This window comes from Pseudophryne corroboree, chromosome 11, assembly GCF_028390025.1.
Source record: "Pseudophryne corroboree isolate aPseCor3 chromosome 11, aPseCor3.hap2, whole genome shotgun sequence".
Classification (NCBI taxonomy): Eukaryota; Metazoa; Chordata; class Amphibia; order Anura; family Myobatrachidae; genus Pseudophryne; species Pseudophryne corroboree.
The window spans coordinates 17,379,411-17,384,352 of record NC_086454.1 but is presented as its reverse complement, the minus strand read 5'-3'; positions in this window follow the sequence as shown (position 1 = coordinate 17,384,352).

Below are 4,942 nucleotides of genomic sequence, written 5' to 3'. Positions count from 1 at the left end.
TACTTATATATATGTGTCTGTGCCCTGACAGCTCACAACCGGACAGATTGTGTCTACTCTACCTGTACACTGTACATCCGGAAACTTATTGCACACCCCTCATACTGTGCTGCCTTGTTATACTGGTCCCGTACTTCCCACAGTCATTGTTATTCCCAATGATTTTAGTTCCCTCTTCAGATTTACTGCATCTATGTAAAGGTCCATACACACGCAAAGAAAGTGCATATCGCTCTGTGTGTACACAGCGAGCGATAGTGATGTGCGTCTCCGCCAGGTCACTATCGCTGGGAAAAAAATACTGTGCAGGCGAGTCAATTTTCACTATGTCGCTGGAAAAGTAAAAGCATCCCCCTATTTAAATGAGTTTGTCAAAATCGATCACATTATTTGAAGAATTTGATCCTAAAGAGATGAGCTGTATTTCTGAGAGTTCTGTCTTTTATTTATGTTGCATCCGCCACCTTCCGTATGAAATCCTGCACTTGCCACTGAAAATAAGTTGTATTTTGTTTCCTAATATGGATAATGCATTGTGCAGCTGATGTCAGGGTGGGCATACAGCTCCCCCTGCAGGCCACACAGCAGAATGCTTGTGGAAACTCCACAACTGGTTTATCAGTCGTCCTAATGAAATAAACTAAAGGGCCGTACTGACGGGGAGATATCCCCAGAGATGTGCGCTGACCGGTCTAGCACACATCTCTCCCCCCGCTCAGCAGAGCGCTATGTGCTGAGCGAGGGACGGACGGACACGGGGGGGGCGCTCATTTCACCCAGCGGTAAATTGAGCGACCCACTAGATTGTGCCTGCATGCAGGCCAATCTAGCACCAGCGATAGCGACGCGCAGGAACCACACATCGCTGTCGCCGGCACCCCTACACACGGACCAATGTTCTAAGCAGTCAGATTGCTTAGAAATGAGCTGAACATCGCTCCGTGTGTAGTGTACCCCCCTTAAATCTTATAATATATCATATGATATAAAATGATAATGTTACCTTATATTTCTGCTAATGATCACATGATTGCGGCTGTATTTTGGGCCGACGTCTAAGTGTCGGTCTTTCTCCTTGTGTTTCCTCTCCTAACTTAACTTAAGGTGCAGAACTTTGTTATTATACAATTCTGTGCATCCATTCTAATGATCTATATGTATCTAACTGCACTGTATGTGGTTGTGTATTTTCCTACTTCCAGACTAGGCCTCCGACTCTATAGCACTCCCAGCATCCTCAGTCTCCCCCTCTATAGCACTCCCAGCATCCTCAGTCTCCCCCTCTATAGCACTCCCAGCATCCTCAGTCTCCCCATCTATAGCACCGCACAGCATCCTAAGTCTCCCCCTCTATAGCACTCCCAGCATCCTCAGTCTCCCCCTCTAGAGCACCGCACAGCATTCTCAGTCTCCCCATCTATAGCACTCCCAGCATCCTCAGTCTCCCCCTCTATAGCACTCCCAGCATCCTCAGTCTCCCCCTCTAGAGCACCGCACAGCATCCTCAGTCTCCCCATCTATAGCACCGCACAGCATCCTAAGTCTCCCCCTCTATAGCACTCCCAGCATCCTCAGTCTCCCCCTCTAGAGCACCGCACAGCATTCTCAGTCTCCCCATCTATAGCACCGCACAGCATCCTCAGTCTCCCCCTCTATAGCACCGCACAGCATCCTCAGTCTTCCCATCTATAGCACCGCACAGCATCCTAAGTCTCCCCATCTATAGCACTCCCAGCATCCTCAGTCTCCCCCTCTAGAGCACCGCACAGCATCCTCAGTCTCCCCATCTATAGCACCGCACAGCATCCTCAGTCTCCCCCTCTATAGCACTCCCAGCATCCTCAGTCTCCCCCTCTAGAGCACCGCACAGCATCCTCAGTCTCCCCATCTATAGCACCGCACAGCATCCTAAGTCTCCCCATCTATAGCACTGCACAGCATCCTCAGTCTCCCCCTCTAGAGCACCGCACAGCATTCTCAGTCTCCCCATCTATAGCACCGCACAGCATCCTAAGTCTCCCCATCTATAGCACTGCACAGCATCCTCAGTCTCCCCCTCTAGAGCATCGCACAGTATCCTCAATCTCCCCCTCTAGAGCACCGCACAGCATCCTCAATCTCCCCCTCTAGAGCACCGCACAGTATCCTCAGTCTCCCCCTCTAGAGCACCGCACAGCATCCTCAGTCTCCCCCTCTAGAGCACCACACAGCATCCTCAGTCGCCCCCTCTATAGCACCGCACAGCATCCTCAGCCTCCCCCTCTATAGCACCACACAGTATCCTCAGTATCCCCCTCTAGAGCACCGCACAGCATCCTCAGTCTCCCCCTCTAGAGCACCGCACAGCATCCTCAGTCTCCCCATCTATAGCACCGCACAGTATCCTCAGTCTTCCCCTCTATAGCACTGCACAGTATCCTCAGTCTAACCCTCTATAGCACCGCACAGCGTCCTCAGTCTCCCCATCTATAGCACCGCACAGTGTCCTCAGTCTCCCCATCTATAGTACCGCACAGCATCCTCAGTCTCCCCCTCTAGAGCACCGCACAGCATCCTCAGTCTCCCCCTCTAGAGCACCGCACAGCGTCCTCAGTCTCCCCATCTATAGCACCGCACAGTATCCTCAGTCTCCCCCGCTGTAGCACCGCACAGTATCCTCAGCAGGGGTGTATCTACCCATTGGCCAGGATGGCACTCGCCAGGGGCACCAGCCGAGGAGGGGGCACCACCCGGCAGTGCCACCCTCAACAAATGGGTGGAATCACTTTGTAGTGGCATCGCCTGGGCTGGAGAATCTCCCAGTAGGCAGGAACAGGCACCGCAATGCACTAGTGAAGAACGTGAAAGTAAACTACAGTTCCCAACAGCCCTTGTTGCTGGGAGCTGTAGTTTGCTTTCACTTTCTTCACGAAGTGTGGTGCAGTGCCGAAGTGTGGTGTTCCTGCCTACTGGGAGATTCTCCAGCCCAGGCGATGCCCAGCTCATCACACTAGGTAGTGCAACATATTAATTGATATGTGTTTTGAGCAGTGGTGCCGAGAGAGGGGGGGGAGATGGTACAAATGACCCGGGCTCAGGTGTGATGGAGGCGCCCAGTTAGGGTCCAGTAGGGGCCCAGGCCCCCTCCCCCTTACCTAGCAGCAGCAGCTGCAGCTCTTTCCTCAGCCCAGCAGACGCTGCTGTGTACTGGGCTGCAGTGTGGCCATGAAGGTGCTTAAAATACTATTTTTTTCAGTATTTTTTTCTAAGGGTCCATGACCACACCTCCTATGATTAGGCCACGCCCCTTGAAAAGTACCTGGGCCCATCCTGGCTCTCGACTGCCCTGGTTTTGTGTGGGGAGGGCTATATGCAGGGAGGGGGAAGGACTATATGCAGGGAGGGTGGAGACTCTGTGCTGGGAGGGAACAGGACTATATGCAGGGAGGGGGGAGACTATGTGCTGGGAGGGGAGAGGACTATATGCAGGGGGGGGGCTCTGTGCTGGGAGGGGAGAGGACTATATGCAGGGAGGGGGGAGACTCTGTGCTGGGAGGGGAGAGGACTATATGCAGGGAGGGGGGAGACTGTACTGGGAGGAAAGATGACTATATGCAGGGGGGAGACTCTGTGCTGGGAGGGGAGAGGACTATATGCAGGGGGGAGACTCTGTGCTGGGAGGGGAGAGGACTATGGGGGGAGACTGTGCTGGGAGGGGAAAGGACTATATGCAGGGGGGAGACTCTGTGCTGGGAGGGGAGAGGACTATATGCAGGGGGGGGGGGCTCTGTGCTGGGAGGGGAGAGGACTATATGTAAGGGGGAGACTCTGTGCTGGGAGGGGAGAGGACTATGGGGGGAGACTCTGTGCTGGGAGGGAAAAGGACTATATGCAGGAAGGGGGTACACTGTGCTGGGAGCCTGGGAGGGGAGAGGACTATATGCAGGGAGGGGGGAGACTCTGTGCTGGGAGGAGAGAGGACTATATGCAGGGGGGGGGGGGGGGGGCTCTGTGCTGGGAGGGGAGAGGACTATATGTAAGGGGGAGACTCTGTGCTGGGAGGGGAGAGTACTATATGCAGGGGGGGAGACTCTGTGCTGGGAGGAAGAGGACTATATGCAGGGGGGGGACAACTCTGTGCTGGGAGGGGAGAGGACTATATGCAGGAGGGACTCTGTGCTGGAAGGTGAGAGGAGTATATGCAGGTGGACGACGACTTTGTGCTGGGAGGGGAGAGGACTATATGCAGGGAGGAGACTCTGTGCTGGGAGGGGAGAGGACTATATGCAGGGGGGGGGGGGCTCTGTGCTGGGAGGGGAGAGGACTATATGCAGGGGGGGGGCTCTGTGCTGGGAGGGGAGAGGACTATATGTAAGGGGGAGACTCTGTGCTGGGAGGGGAGAGGACTATGGGGGGGGAGACTCTGTGCTGGGAGGGAAGAGGACTATATGCAGGAAGGGGGTACACTGTGCTGGGAGCCTGGGAGGGGAGAGGACTATATGCAGGGAGGGGGGAGACTCTGTGCTGGGAGGAGAGAGGACTATATGCAGGGGGGGGGGGCTCTGTGCTGGGAGGGGAGAGGACTATATGTAAGGGGGAGACTCTGTGCTGGGAGGAAGTGGACTATATGCAGGGTGGGACAACTCTGTGCTGGGAGGGGAGAGGACTATATGCAGGGGGGGACAACTCTGTGCTGGGAGGGGAGAGGACTATATGCAGGAGGGACTCTGTGCTGGGAGGTGAGAGGAGTATATGCAGGTGGACGACGACTTTGTGCTGGGAGCGGAGAGGACTATATGCAGGGAGGGGGGAGACTCTGTGCTGGGAGGGGAGAGGACTATATGCAGGGAGGGGGGAGACTCTGTGCTGGGAGGGGAGAGGACTATATGCAGGGGGGGGGGGGGGCAGGGACATGCGGTGAGCTAAATAGCTCAGGAGGCACTGGCTAGCACCCGAGCCAGAT